General features: G+C 34.0%; 1 protein-coding gene across 1 annotated transcript in view; it reads left to right on the top strand.

Moving 5' to 3' along the window:
• The first annotated feature begins 1,005 nt into the window (after positions 1-1,005).
• LOC140445368 (uncharacterized) overlaps positions 1,006-16,851 on the top strand; it is a 40,230-nt gene continuing 24,384 nt past the window's right edge. The window contains exon 1 of the mRNA XM_072537347.1: positions 1,006-1,045. The gene's annotated coding sequence lies outside the window, so the exon portion shown is untranslated. The remainder of the gene's footprint in view (positions 1,046-16,851) is intronic.

A 16,851-nucleotide genomic window follows, 5' to 3' on the forward strand; every position in this document is an offset into this window, starting at 1 on the left:
TGTCGAATGATAATAATAAAATAAAAGAGGGATTATAATGAAAGTGTAAGTAAAACCTCATTACGCGTTATTAGTCTTCATGTTGATTTATTTTAGTTCTTAGTAATATTAGGAGGTGCGTCATACCCTTATCAGTTTCTTCTAATGCTTTTATTCGTTCAGTAAGGAAGTGAATTTGTTTTTATAAATAAAAATGTAATTAGCTTTAATGACCATATAATGGAATACGAGTTTGAAGAATAAGTTAATCGAAAAATTAAATAAAATTGGTTATCACAAAATATCCAAAATATGATATTTTGAGGTACATCAATTTTTGACGACGAAGTTGACATCCGTCCATTTGCCTACGCCCATGACGACACCGAAATTCAGGCAAATTTTATGACACTTCATGATTTATTACTCTACACTCATTTGAAACCAATTATAATAGATGATTGTCATGAATCCAGTTTTTTTTAAACCAATTAATTAGTTCATAGTTGTTAATTATTTATTTCTGAACATAACGATAGCCAACATAAAAATGTAAATTATTTTTATTTTTTAGATAAAAACTAATGATACAAAACCGTTTGTACATTATTATAAAACTAACCAGTTGGTCGTAGGGTCAAATAATAATTCACGAAAAAACAATTAAATTATTCGCAGCAGGCGTCATCTGATAGCAGAATACCAGATTAATTATTATTTAAAGGATTACTATTATTAGATTAATAATCATTTGTAGATTATTGCCAGATCAAGTCTGCTATAAGATAGCAGAAGGCTCAGAATAATTTAAAACCCATTATTACCTAGCGTGCTATATATGCTACAGAAAATGTTACTGCATCTAAAAATTAATTTCAGATTTTCTGATAGTTTTAGATGTTTGCAATTCTCATTTCACATTAGTATTTTATGTTGCCTAACTGATGGTGTAGGTACACTTAATAATTGATATTTTGTTTTAAACAATGGCATTATATTATATACAGTTAAATAACCTAAAAAGTGTTGAACAATTTGTAAGAATAAAAATGGTTAGTTCTCGACCGTAAGTAACTAATTTCTATATTTTTCAAAACTAACGTTTTATTTCCATTATGAATATAAAGTGAGGTATTATATAAAGAATGGTATGATAACTGCAGTTTAGTTCAATTATATTTTGTTTTTATTTTATAAGCCTTTGTTTATTAGTGTACCATATATATCAGGGGTCACCAATTATATTCCCTGAGGGTCCGTTTCAAAAAGCTACTACATTCAGCACTAAACTAGGCAGTGGGGTAACCGGGGGGTTACCCAGAAACCCTCCAGTACTTGTAATCCCCACCCACTCAGGAGATCATCCTGGTTACGTAGTTAAAACCAGGCAACTAGGCCACCTCGTTTAGGGAGGGTTATAAAATAAACTCAAGGAAAAATATGATTATAAAGCTATTATATTGTTTTTTCTCCCGTCTTTGTTTAATAAATGTTTGTGGCGTAATTTGAAATATTTGTATCTTAATTGAACTGAACTTAATTTAATCGTTTAATAATACTGTTTCTGGTTGCTTTCTTTCTGCAACTATAGTGTTCAACAAGTTTATGGAACATATCTAAACATATTTAAACATTTAAATGTTAGTAGCAGCTTACCTTAAGTAGCGTTTGTTTACTTTACTTTACCGGCTTTGCTGGTCCGTACACTATTATGCTTGAGTAAAAAACTATTGCTTAACAGTTGCACAAAATTTTCAATTTTGTGGAAATTAGCATATCGTTTTTTACATTTTAAATCAAGATCATTAATAAAACGTGAGAACTAAGTAACATTAACTTTATTACTATCACAAACGGATTGAGAGGAAAGTTCAAAAGTTCTGTCTTAATATCCTCAGAAAAAAGTTCAATCTTTTTAGAAAACCTTCTAATATCCGACACAAGTTCATAAACAAGTTTTTCCTTGCATTGTAGTTTTAATTGCAAGAAGTTCAGATGTCTGAAGATATCCACCAAAAATGCGATAGTTGCAATGCTTTCTGTTCCAACAAGAAGCCCAAGCCCAAATAGTCATTTGCAGCTTTATTATTAATAGTGAACAGAAATTCTTTTATGTTGTCAAGTATTGCAAAGAATCTTTCAAGCACCAAACATTGAATTGTCGATGCCTCAAAGATAATTTTGCACGTACAAAGTTTACTATCTTCATGACGGTTTGCATTTTACTGTGAAGAATTGGATTTAAACTGCAACACAACATACTTTAACGAATATTACAATGATAATATATTAGATTTTTATTGCACATAGAATCGCTACTTAGTTGCTGAACCAAGAGTTTTCTACACCCAACCATCGCTGCAGTGCTGTCCGTAGTGATCGAAATAACTTTTTTTAAATCCAAACCGTCCTTGCCAAAATAAGCCACTACAGCCTTGTAAATCCCCTCCTGTAGCATTTCCTCATATTGGCAAAATAGTCAAAAGTTCTTCAACAAACTCTTCAAAAAGAAATTACAAGTTGTGCTGTATCTGTAATATCGCATGACTCATCCAATTCCAAAGCAAAAATATTTAGTGACAGCCAAGATTATTTATTTTAACGTTTTGTACGTTTCATCTGTCAATACCTGTGTATTCCTTGTGCTTGAAGTAGTAGGTATTGGAACACGCTGAGTAGTGTCGACAACAACCTTTTTATTTTCCAATAATGAATTTCCTAATTCCAGAAAATACTCTTTAACAATAGCCGCGTTAATAAATGGCTTCATATGTTTGGCAAGCGCCCAGGAAATGCATAAAGAAGCCTCAGAACATTTTTCTTGATCGGTCATTGATCGCTTAATAATTTTCGTAGATATAGCCATAGCGTAATGTGAAAGTAAACTCTTAAGTTAACTTCTACGAATTAGAGTTCCTATTCTATATTTTTCGTTTTTTTTTTTTATAATGCCGTTTAATATTCGAACTTTTAATTATTGCCACAGTCTGATGGCAAATCAAACAAACAGGTACTGCTCCAACTCGGTTTGGCAAAGTGAAACAATATAAAGCTGCCCATTCAGGTTGAACTGCATGTTTTCTGATTCAATTTTTCTTTTTTTATCAATATTGATATCAAAGTAAAATATAAACAACGCTAGAATTATATAGAAAACAGCACTTGAAAGTATTAACTCGAAACACGATAAAAAGAATAAAAATGTAAACAACACTCAGAATGACGACGGATCAGAGCCTGCAATGCGACAAGCAAAACTGAGACTGAGATATAGGTAAGAAGGTTGGGTTAGGATTGGACTGAGACTAGGGATGCGGGATATTCACCGATGATTTATAAACATCGTACTCCTTGGCTCAATGTTCGATCTTTTGCCATGGATTTTTAGGTATTCGATAAAATCGGTGCTAAATCGATGTTAAATGAAAATATCCAACATCAACCCCAGTAATCTTTAGTTTTATTAAATACAAAAGAATTATTATAAAATTCCACAGAATGGTAAATATGTCAGAAATATGCAGATTGAAATAATGCTATTATGAAATACAAAAGAACTTAAAAATTTGAAATTCAAAAGAAATTCATTTTATTATGGTTCTATTACCTGAAAATTTGGAAAAAACATAGTGTTTTATTATAGGCTGGTTACTAGGTACGTCATAAATATGCAAATTAAAATAATTTTAGTATTCAGGCAGCTTCCCTTTATGGTTTGCTAAAAGATTATTTTTAGGTAGGCATTTCCTGAAATCTCAAAAAACCTTTAGTCGAATCATATTGTTTATATTACTATATGTTTCTTTAAACTATTTCTATATAGTATTATTACTGTGCATTATAAAAATGTAAAAATATATTTAGATTTGATTATAATTTTACACTATATTTTGAATTTAACGGCGGTCTGCAAAAAACAAGCTCACGGTCCGGATGCGGACCGCGGTCTGCCATTTGGTGACCCCTGCCATATATGGCACTCAAGGCTAAACAATGATAGTGGAAAGACGATGATATTTCTAAAATATTTATATATATATATATATATATATATATATATATATATATATATATATATATATATATATATATATATATATATATAGCTCCACCGAACGAACACAATGTGTCAGATGAAGATTTAGCTGATGAAGACTCTGGAGGTTTAATAGCCAATTTGTCAAGTCATCAGTTACAAGCACAAGCCGAAGCTCTTTCCGTAAGCGGTAGAAGGATAAGTTATAAGTAGCATAAAGAAAATTTACCAACTACTTCTCACACTAAACAAAATAAAGAAAATAAAATATATAATTGGGCAAAAGATACAGATTTGGCTTGTACCCTGAGGAACAACAGTTTTCCAGAACAGAATTACTAATACGCAATATCGAGATATACTTAACAGCTGTGGATATTTTTGAACAATTTTTTATGATGAAGTTGTTGAATATTTAGTGAATGAGAGTAATAAATATGCGTTATTCATAAATTGTTCAAGTACAAAGATTACGTTGGGCGAAATGGGATGTTTTCTTGGTATACTCATTGTTTCTGGATATTATGATCTTCCTTCTAGAAGAATGTTTTGGGATTCAAGTGAGGATGTAAGAAATACATGATATCAAGCTATGAGACGTGACCGTTTTGACCAAATTATGAGATTTGTGCACTGCAGTGACAACGGAAAGCTACATAAAGATGACAAAATGTGTAAACTAGATCTTTGATGAATTTATTGAAAGACAAATTTATAAAATATTTTGTATCCGAAAGAGAAATTAATTAAGATGAGTCGATGATTGAATATTTTGGCCACCACAGATGCAAACAATACATCCGTGGCAAACCAATACGTTTTGGGTACAAAGTTTGGTCTCTCAATACTAATCAATAATCACCACTCTCAACATTTGATCAATTTTGAAGTATAGCAAGGATCCACTTTAAATGCCAATGCGGATGATCAAAAACAGTATGGTAAAACAACAGCACCTCTCATATCACTTATAAATGATCTAGATATTTAATAAGTGAAAGAGCTACCGTATAGATTTTATTTGAATAATTTGTTGACTTCTATGAATTTGCTTATATACATGAAAACACCTAATTACGGTGGAACTGGAATAATTAGAGAAAACAGCGTTCCTAAGACTTGTTCTTTGAAATCGGTAAAAGAAATGAAGAAGACTGATAGAGGAACATACGACTACAACGTATTAAAAAATGATTCGATTAGCGTTGTACGATGAAAAGACAATTCCATTGTCACTGTGGCATCTAATTTTCATGGGGTATTTCCTCTAACCTCAGCTGACAGATATTGTACTTATCAAAAGATACCAATTCCACTACCTGACGCTATAACCCAATATCATAACTACATGGGAGGCACTGATCAGATGGATGCTAATGTCAATGTGTATCGGATTGTAGTTAGAGGAAAAAATGGTGCTTTTCCATCTTTACATGGTTGTTGGATGTCATCATTCAAAACGCGTGGGTTTTAGACATAAGTAAGGGGAAAAAAATTTGCCAACTTCAGTTTAGAAGGGAAATAGTTCAATGCTACTTATTAAAATACAAAAATCCACCTAAAGGAGCTGGTCGTCCTTCAACATCTGCTGAGGACTCTAGAGTTCACTACAACATTCAGTTTAATCGGTTTGATCATTACATTGAATACGTGCCTAATTCCAAACGAAGATGTTGTGCAGGGAATAATCATGTAGGCAGTGCCGTACGAACGCAATGCCAAAAATGTGATGTTGGGTTATGCATTACATGCTTTGCTTCCTTTCATAGAAATTATAGTTTATACTTATTTGCTTACTGTTTAAATGTTTAGGTTTCTTACGTTAAATTTTATTTTTCAATAAATTTTCAATAAAAAGACGTTATTTTAACATACCTTAAATTCCTAGCGTTCCATATAAGGTACGGCCTCTGAAACTATTTAAACAAATGTGTAAGTTTAAGTTATAAATTTCTTAGAATATGTGTCTCATGTATACATTTAAAATTTAGCACTATAACTTAAAAAAAATATTTTCATGCATCAATGGGTTAATTGTTTTGTCCATATTTATTTGACCTTAAAATTAACTAATTATTATCCAGATTTAGCCATACGGCTCACACTCCCTTTAAGGGGAAAATTCACTCATGCCAGATATGTACGGTATCAAAAGGATTGAGCTCTGGTGGGACTCTTTCCATGTTATCGAGTCCTAGGTGACTTGGTACGTCGTTGTATCTCCCAAAAATTTTCGCACGCATCTGGACGTCGAAAGTAGCATAGCTTTCTGCTTGATCTTATATAGATGTTCATTTAGACCCAGCTTTTTTATGTTTTCTAGGAGGTTCCTCGGGATGACTTCAGTGGTAGAAAGAATAATAGGTATCGTCTCGGTACTTTCCATTCTTCATTGTCTCCTTATTTGTACTTTCAGATTTCTGTACTTGGCGATCTTTTCGTTATCTTAACACGCAGATTATTGTTGTTAGGTATCGCCACATCGATTAGTGTTGTTTATCTTGTTAGTTTATTAACTAGCACGAGATCTGGTCTATTATGTGCTACAGTTTGGTCTGTGAGCACAGTGCGATCCCAGTATAGCTTGTAGTTGTCATTCTCAAGCATACTCTCAGGAACGTATTGATAATATGGGAGATGGTTTGTTTGTAGAAGTCTCAGTTTAAAAGCTATCTCTTGATGGAGGATCTTCCCTACTGAGTCATGCCGTTCCTTATATTCAGTTGCAGCAAATGCCTGGCAGCCCCCCGTAAGATGTTGGATAGTTTCTTGGGCTTGACATCCATATCGGCATTTATCGTTTTGGACCTGAGGGTCTTTGACGATATATTTCAGGTAATTTTTGGTTGGTATAACCTGATCCTGAATGGCGAGTAATGAACCTTCTGTTTCAGGGAACATCTTTCCTGATGTCAGCCAATAGTTCGACGCTATATTGTCGACATAGTCTTGACTGACTTCATTCGGATGTCGCCCGTGCAGAGGTTTACCCATCCAGATGCGCATTTTTTCGTTCTTAGTAAGATGGTTTATGTGCATTTCTTGTTCCCTCAGTTTGATCGGTGTTGTGCATCGATCTACTGCACAAATCGCGCGATGAAGAGTAGATGTCTCTGCCTGCACCTGAAAACAAGTTCGTAAATTAGTAATCTGTTTTTCTAATTGCTCGCTTATATCAATAAATCCTGGTCCTCCTAAATACCGCGGTAATATCGTTCTTTCTACTGCACTTCGAGGATGGTGTTTTTGTGCCTTTGTGAGGTGTGTTCGTACTTTTCGCTGAAGGGTTTCTATATCCGTTTTAGTCCACTTAATAATCCCAAATGAGTAGCTAAGCGCGGAAAATGCGTAGGTATTTAATGCCTTAAACAAATTTTTACTATTAAGATGTGAGCGGAGTAGCTGTTTTACTCTTCGTATGAACTCTGATGTTAATTCGATTTTCATTTGTTTATGGTCAATTTTCCGCGCTTGCTTTACTCCTAGATATTTATACATGTCATTTTCGCCCATAGCCTCGATGTTTTGGCCATTTTGCATATCGAATCCTCCGGGCTGAACCTTTCCCTTGACTATATTTAGTACATGACATTTGTCTAACCCAAAGTGCATACTGATATCATTTGAAAACATTTCTACAGTTTTGAGCATTTGATCTAAGTGATTTTAAGTGGAAGTCATTTAACTAATTATTATTATTAACTGTATTAAGTAAAACTTCTTGAAATTTTAAAGCTGAATATTTTTTATGAGATTTATTTTATTCTTAAGCAAAATCAAAGTTTTTTGTGCTTTTTTAGAAAAGTTATTGATAATTTTCAAAAAAATCAAATTTGAAGTTATTTTTGCCAAATATTCCACTAAAGCCACAGGCTTCGGGTAAATTACAATTTTTTATCTTTTTAACTGCTTCATTTAGTTCTAGAAATACGTTGTTTATTTGTAAAAGTATTATTTTTGAATGAGTTTTAATAAAGCACATTTTTTATTAATATATGTGTGGACATTTATTGACCCTCTTGGTCCACTTTGTCTTTAATAAAAGGTTGGTCCGGCAATGACTGATACTGCTAGTTCTTATTATGGTGCTATTTAGATCTTGTTAAATCAACTTCGCTATAAATTATTAAGTTTTCTTCTAATTTTTATTTGCTGTTCAATTTCTTTGTAGTTTCAGTTATGACTTCTATATTGATGTTTTCCTTCTTCTGTTCTCGGTTTAGGTCTTGTTCCCTTTTAACTTAACACTGTAAATTCTATGTCGCAGTTTTCAACCTATTTAAAGTGGATTTCTGCGGCGTTTCGAGAAGATTATGAGTAGTTAGAATTTCCTTAGAGAAAGTTGCCTTCCTTTAGCTAATTGTTTATCTAGGGGTTGTGTTCCTTGGCTGAAAAGTTCCAGTTTTATGGAGCTGCTAAGACTGCTGCTAACTTCTAAGAATCCACCAAGGTATTTCTGCAGTTATCTTCTACGATTAGTCTGGTTCCTAGTGTTTTGTGAATATTCCCTATATATTGCCTATGTTATGTTATGCCTGAGTGGGTAACTAAGTGAAACTACCGCTACCTTATGTGTTAGAATTTTAGGTTTTATTGCTTTACCCTGTGAGATATTAACCCGACAGGTATGTAAAATTTTACACAACATCAACTACTACTCCTTACATCACAGTATTATCTTGATTCAATGTATATATTTTTTGATTCCTATCGCTCATATTTATATCATTGTTTCAATAAATGACTCCGACGAGAGAAATCACGAGTTAGCTTTTATCAAAAACCATTTATTAGGAGAGTATCTAGTAAAATATTTAATTGAATATTAGGCGATAAGATTCCAGGTAAATTGTGTAGTAATACTGATAATACAAGTGTTGATAAAACTTGGACTGTTTACATTACTGTAAACAACATTTAAGTTTACAAATCTTAAGTAACATATATACATATATATATATATATATATATATATATATATATATATATATATATATATATATATATATATATATATATATATATATTAAACCTAGAGCTAGAGTAGACTAAACTGAACCGCGTTCATTCTCATTGCGCCGAGTCTTCTTCAGGGCTTCCGAGGTCTTTATATCCCGAGTCCCCAGACACTACTACACTGATCATCAATTCAATCAATGGGCTACTGCAGCTGGGAACAGAGGACGGTTAATTTATTTGGTATATTTACGGTATATTATTACGGACGGTATATTTATCATCAACCGTCCTCTGTTTCCAGCCGGCAGTAGTGCATTGATTGATGATTATTTTAGTAGTGTCTGGTGGCTCGGGAGACTGAGACCTTCGGGAGAAGACTTCAGAGAGAATGCTCAGCGCAAGGAGAATCAACGCTGTTTAACCCGGGTCATCAGTTCGATCTTTCGCTGATGTTTATTTTTTTAACTTCCAGTGTATGGGAAATAAGGTGTTTATTGTTGTAGTGGACTGTATTCATTGAAATTAATTAATAGTCTAAAATACTGCATTTATTTATGAATTTGCACAAAAATATGAAAACAATAACAAATAGTTCTATGCTTCTCAACGGCTGGTGATGGAATGTCCTTCTGTCATCTGTCGTCTGTACCGACTAGCTGGCTGGCTGGGCTGCAGTGGCGGACCGTTCAAATACAAAATGGGTTGTCGTCGACATACTCCCGGCCTTGAAAGATCCTGAATCTTTCAATTTAATGGAAGGAGAGGACATATTTTGGAGAATGACCTCGTGATGATACCTTCTTGAGTCTTTATTTTTGCAACTCTAGCGGTATTCTGCGATCCGTCATGTATGTGAGTTATTCTGCCTAGTTTCCACTTTGCTGGTGGCAGACAGTCATCTTTGATAAGGACTAAAGTTCCTTCTACTAATTCTCCCTTGGATATTTGCCACTTAGAACGTCTCTGTAGCTCGACGACGTATTCGGAAGACCATCTCTTCCAGAAACTTTGGAAAATTTGTTAGATGCGTTGAAATCTATTGAGTCGTTGTGGAATCTCTTGGAGTAGATCTGGTTCTGGAGCTAGCGTTGGCATTCTACCGATGAGGAAATGAGCGGGACAGAGTGGTGTTAAATCATTAGGATCAGGACTAATAGGACACAAAGGTCTGGAGTTGAGTACTGCTTCTATTTGTGATAGTATTGTTGCAAACTCCTCAAATGTAAGATTTGTATTTTTAAGTGAACGTTTTAAGTGAAATTTACAAGATTTTACTCCGGATTCCCAGAGTCCCCCGAAATGTGGAGAATATGGCGGAATTAAATGCCATTTAATACCCTCATGTGTACATGAATCTTGTATGTGTGCATTGTTAATTTTTAAAAATCTTTTAAGTTCAGACATGGCACCTACGAAGTTTCTACCATTATCTGAGTACAATTTGGCTGGCTTTCCTCTACGAGCGATAAAGCGGCGCAAGGCAAGCATGAATGTTTGAGTGCTCAAATCGGTTACGAGCTCAAGATGAATCGCCTTTGTAGCAAAACATATGAATAATGAAATATAGCATTTATTTAATTTGGCACCTCTGCCCTTATTTTTATACAAAAACGGACCGGCGTAGTCAATACCAGTGATGGCAAAGGGAAATGTGTATAGTAATCGGTCACGTGGTAAATCACCCATGATTGGTTGTATAGGTTTAGGATTAAATCGTAAACAAGTAGTACATTGTTTAACAGTCAACCTAGATAGGTTTCTGCCTGATATAGGCCAATATGTCTCCCGAATAGTAGATAGAAGCAGCTGAGGGCCTGCATGATATAGACGCAGGTGTTCATGACGGAAAAATAATATCGTGAAATGATGTTTTGAATCCAAGACAATGGGATGTTTTTTGTCATATAGAAAATCCGAGTTAGCCAAGCGACCACCAACACGTATTAAACCATCCTGGTCAATAAATGGGTTTAAAGAGAAGAGCTTGCTGTTGGAACTAACGCTTTTTTGTTTTGACAGCTGATCATACTCTTCGCGAAAAGAGTGTAGTTGTATGATCTTCAATAAATAACGACGAGCGTCATTAATATTGGTTAATGTTAGAGAGCCACCCTCTCTAAGAATTTTGGGTGTTAATAAATTATTTTTAAATCTAAGGATGTATGCAAATGCGCGCAGTAAACGCGAATATTGTGAAAAGGCCTTGAATGGAAACCATTGTTCTTGCTGAGAATAGGAAACAAAATTGAGAATAGTTTGAGATTTTATTTCGGGTAGAATGTCTACCTTTGGATTTAAAAGGGGCCAAAATTCTTCCCTTAAAGACAACCATGACGGACCGTCCCACCATAGTGAAGAATTTAGTATTTGAGAAGGAGATAATCCCCTTGATAGATGGTCTGCAGGATTATCTTGTGTGGGTACATACTTCCATGTATAGGACTTTGTTAAGACCTGAATTTCGGAGACTCTGTTAGCTACGAAGGTTTGAAGATTGTTAGGAGAAGTATTGATCCAAGCAAGGGTTATTGTGGAATCTGACCATAAATAACATTTATTGAGGTCTATATTAATGGATTCAATTACCTTAGTTAAAAGACGTGAAAGTAATACAGCTGCGCAAAGCTCTAGGCGTGGAATGCTTAGAGTTTTGATAGGGGCAACCTTTGATTTAGCACATAGAATTTTAACCGAGATATTTCCCTTGTCATCAGTACTTCTTAAATAGATACAAGCACCGTAGGCTTGTTGTGATGCGTCCGAAAAACCGTGTATTTCTATATCTTTAGCATTATTGCACACTGCATGACGTGGTATACTTAATTGTTTCAGATTGGCAAGATCATTTTTCAATCTATTCCAAGTATTTAGTGATGAACCGCTTAATTTTTCATCCCAATTCAGTTTTTCAGTCCATAGCCTTTGCATTAGAATCTTCGCAAGTATGATACAAGGACCTACTAAGCCTAGTGGATCGTATATTCTTGCAATTAAAGAAAGAACATCTCTTTTGGTACAAGTTTCCTTGTAATTGTTATATTGTACATTGTATAATAGTGAATCACGTTGGGATGACCAAATAAGTCCTAAAGTTTTTGTGACTCCATCTTTAGAGAGGTTTAGAATTCCAAAGGAATCATCTTGATTATTTACCCTTTCTAAAACTCTTGGGTCATTTGAAATCCATTTTCTGAGTGGAAAGCAACCTGTAAGTAAAATACGTGAGACTTCACGGTAAATGTTCGAAGCTTCAGTAATAGTATCCGCACCGGTTAACAAGTCATCTACGTAGAAATCCTGACGTAATATCTTCGCGATTTCTGGTTGCGACAATTGGCATTCGTTAGCTAACTTGAAAAGGCATCGGATAGCAAGAAAACTAGCTGATGCTTGGCCATAAGTAACCGTATTTAAAGCAAAATGTTGTAATGGATCTGAAGGACTTTCCCTCCAGACTATTTTTTGAAGACTGCGTTGGCTGGGATGAATTAACACCTGCCTGTACATTTTGGTTACGTCTGAGCTTATGATGAATTTGTGTTTTCTGAATCGGATGAGAATTGAGAATAGATCTTGTTGTATACTGGGTCCGACGCATTGAATATTGTTTAATGATAACCCGTTGCTTGTTGGTGAAGATGCGTCAAACACGACACGAAGTTTTGTTGTAAGACTGTCCTCCTTTAGGACACCATGATGTGGCATGTAGTAGTCGACAGTAGAGTTTTCAGAGATATCTGCTAACGACATGTGGTTTAGCTCCTGATATTCGCGCATGAATTGTATATATTGTTCGCGAAGAGGATTGTTTTGTGCTAATCTTTTTTCTAGATGATGAAATCTTCTTTCAGCTTGTATCCTTGAATCACCCAACACATGCGTATATTGTTTTAATGGCATCATAACTATGAATCTACCATTTGGATCACGTGTAGTAGTTTTTTGAAAATTGTCCTCGCACAATTGCTCTTCTTCAGATAGATGAAGAATATTTGGCAATTCCTCTACTTCCCAAAATTGCTGAAGAAGTTTAGTTAGTTCCAGATTTGTGCTAAGATTGCAAGATATTGTATTGTGGGGAACCGATCCCAGCGGGCCAGAAATTATCCACCCAAATATTGTTTCTGTTAAAATAGGACCTTGATCTAAAGATATGCGACCTTTACAAATCAAATGCCAAAAAATATCTGCGCCGATAAGAATGTCAATAGATCCAGCATTGCCAAAATTAGGATCTGCTAACCGAATTGTATTAGGAATGTTTATAGCGCTTACATCAATGTTTGTATGAGGAAGAATATTTGTTATTTTTGGCAATACAAAACAGTTGATTATTTTTACAAATTTATTATTAGATGTGCAAATCTCTAACTGACATTGACCTGTAATAGTTGATAGTTTGTTGCCTATGCCCAAAAGATTTAAGCTGACATCTTGTGGTTTGATTCCTAGTTTGTTACACATGTTTGTTGTGATAAATGAAGATTGAGACCCGCAATCCAATAGTGCACGAGCCCTTTGCATTTTACCATTCATATCTTTAACACTTAAGATTGCTGTTGAGAGAAAAACATAGCCTGTATCAGAACAAGAAAGCATGCTGTTACCACAAAATGTATTGTTACTTGTTCCTGGATTTATTGGCTCACTTGTACTTTGTGATGGATTTGTATTAATACTGCTATTGGATATATTCGAATTTTTATTGAACGTGCCCGAATTATTTTGGCTTATAATGATGCTCCTATCATTTGTATTATTGTGTAAAAGTGAGTTGTGACGTGCTTTGCACTTGCGACATGGCCCGAGTTTGCACTGTTTATTGGAGTGACCCGATCGCAAGCAGTTTGTACACAATGATTTTGATCTAATAAAATTCCACCTTTCGTTTATTGGATAATTTAAAAATGTTTCGCAAGTGTAAATGCTATGGTCGCCTTGACAAGAGACGCATGTATAGTTTGTTTTTGTTGCTAAGAATCCCCTAGTCGTCCTGTTCTCCTTACTTTTATTTTTTGTTTCAATGTTCATTTCAATTGCCTCTAGAAAATCTGCTCTTGATTTTAAAAATCCTTTTAGATCGGATAAAGTTGGTAGTTCCGTTTGAGTAGCAATATGCTTTTCCCATTGCCTAATAGTAGTTTCGTCTAGTTTTGATGTTATAATGAATATAAGTAAGGCATCCCATTGTTCACACGGCTGATTTAATTGTTGAAGTGACTTTAAATGTTTTGAAAAATCATCTACTAATTTACGAAATTTTACAAAAGATTCTTTGTGAATAGATTCCAATGAAAATAAAGCTTTAATATGATTGTGTATTAAGAGTTTTTTATTATTGTATCGATCACATACAGAGTCCCATGCCAAATTGTACCCGTTTGCGGAAAATTCGATAGGTTTTATGACTGCGGCGGCATTTCCTTGTAATGATGCCCGAAGATAATGATACTTCTGAATATTTGTAATACTATCATTTGTATGAATGAGTGACTCAAAAGTGTCTCGAAATTCTAGCCAAAATTCGTATGTGCCGTCGAACTTTGGAATTTGTATTGTTGGCAGTTTTACACCTTGTAAACGATAAGCCCCGTCAGAAATAGAAGTGTTATTGTTTGTATGCTCGCTTGTCACCGACTTTTTATCATCAATATCTGAAATGAATTTATTTAACAATGCTTTGGCATTAGCCGATAGTGAATAAAAATTGTTTTCAAGTTCTTCCCTTATCACAAAGTGTGGTTCGGGATCGTCTGCCAATTCTTCTATTTCTGATTGGATAATTTTAATTTCTAAAAATGTATTTTCTAGTTTATTTATTCTGTCGCTTAGTTCGATTTTTTCAACATCATGTAATTCTAATTTGCATTTAATAGACTCTAGAAATTTGGAGAAAATTGTAAATGAAGCTTTATGACCAGCACGTTTTCTAATTAATCTTTTTAAGTGTTCGTCCGACATTGTTTATTAATCAAATAGATTCGAATTGAATTTAAATAGATATATAGATTGTAAATAGTTTTATGCAACTTACACAAACAAAAACAGTATAAATAGGTATAGGAATCAGATGGGAACTCACCGGTATTTTTGGCTGTATATTGTTCGGCAATCCCACGTGTTCTTTCACTTGACCGTTAACTGTGAATCACTTTTAGCACTGATTTTATCACAAATATCGGGTCGAATGGACCAATGTTTATTGTTGTAGTGGACTGTATTCATTGAAATTAATTAATAGTCTAAAATACTGCATTTATTTATGAATTTGCACAAAAATATGAAAACAATAACAAATAGTTCTATGCTTCTCAACGGCTGGTGATGGAATGTCCTTCTGTCATCTGTCGTCTGTACCGACTAGCTGGCTGGCTGGGCTGCAGTGGCGGACCGTTCAAATACAAAATGGGTTGTCGTCGACATAAGGTGATACTTAGAATCTTAAGTGGTTTTTATTATTTAATGTTACTAAATTTTGGGCTACCGGTTTCAAGACTTACAATATCTGCCTTTATCTTCAGGCCCCATACGTTATTCTTATTTTTATTACAAACTATAAGATATCAGATCCGAATTCATTCACTCAAAGCCCGAAATGTATAACTTTTTTATTTTATGTATATTATTATGTCAATATGTAACGAGATATTTTTATTTTTCCTATGTTCCTTAATTATTATAACTGTTATGTCAGGATATAAGGCTAAACTTTTTTGAACGGCACATACATGAAAACACAAACACAATTTTTTAACACAATTTACCAGTATATTTATCACTAAAAAATTACCAAAAAAGATGGTCCTGACATGTCTCATCCGAGCACTCATGAAATTTTTAACCCGCCCATCTACTGGAGGGTTAGACCGGTCGTAAGTAAACTTAAATAGGAAAATATCCAGGCGGCAATGGCTTTAGTGCGGATAATATTGGAGAGTTTACAGAGAAGCTGCTACCGAATATAACTTAATTAGTTAACCTCTAATTATCATTTATTTTATTACTGGATTAACTCAAAACCCTGGGAAAATAGCGACAGTGGTACTATTGAATAAAGAAGATACTTAAAGTAGCCTGGAAGTTATCGGTCAATATCTCTTTTAATATACATGTCAAAAATCTAGAAATCATAATGTAAATAACCAAATTGTACAATCCTTTAATTCCACCAGCTACTGTTGCAACAGGCATTATGGTTTTATATATTATTTAAGCTCAGTTTTTGCTGCTATTGACATTATTACAGAAATATACAATACATTAAATAAAGGGTTGAGTTGTGTATATGTATCTTTAGATTATCAAAAAGCTTTTAATACAGTTGACCATGGCACACTTTTTAAGTGGTTGAGTAATATACAATAACTAGAATGACTTTAGTTTGAATATTGTGGACTATTTAAGTGACACAATAAAAAAGTGCTTAGCGCAGCAGAAGATATTGCACGTGGAGTTCCCTAAGGGTATACATTGAGACCAAGACTTTTTTCGATTTATATGAACACATTACTAGAACAGCTAAAGTGCTTAACACACTTTCAAATGAATCCCATCCATAACAAGGTGTTAGAACGATGTATACTCTCTCCACAATTATTTAATATATATATATATATATATATATATATATATATATATATATATATATATATATATATATATATATGGAGAGCACGTTATGAGAAGAGAGCTTGAAGGATGGGAATAGAGCATCTCAATAAATGCCCAAAAAATAAACAACCTACGTTTTGCGCACGACACGCCCCTTCTTGCAAACAAAACGATACTTGAAAACTTGGTCTGCAGTTAAACATATCCAAGACAAATATCATAATAGGGGATAGACTGCATAACAATCATCCACACGTAACACGTGT

The sequence above is a fragment of the Diabrotica undecimpunctata genome, chromosome 7, assembly GCF_040954645.1.
Source record: "Diabrotica undecimpunctata isolate CICGRU chromosome 7, icDiaUnde3, whole genome shotgun sequence".
In the NCBI taxonomy this organism is placed as follows: Eukaryota; Metazoa; Arthropoda; class Insecta; order Coleoptera; family Chrysomelidae; genus Diabrotica; species Diabrotica undecimpunctata.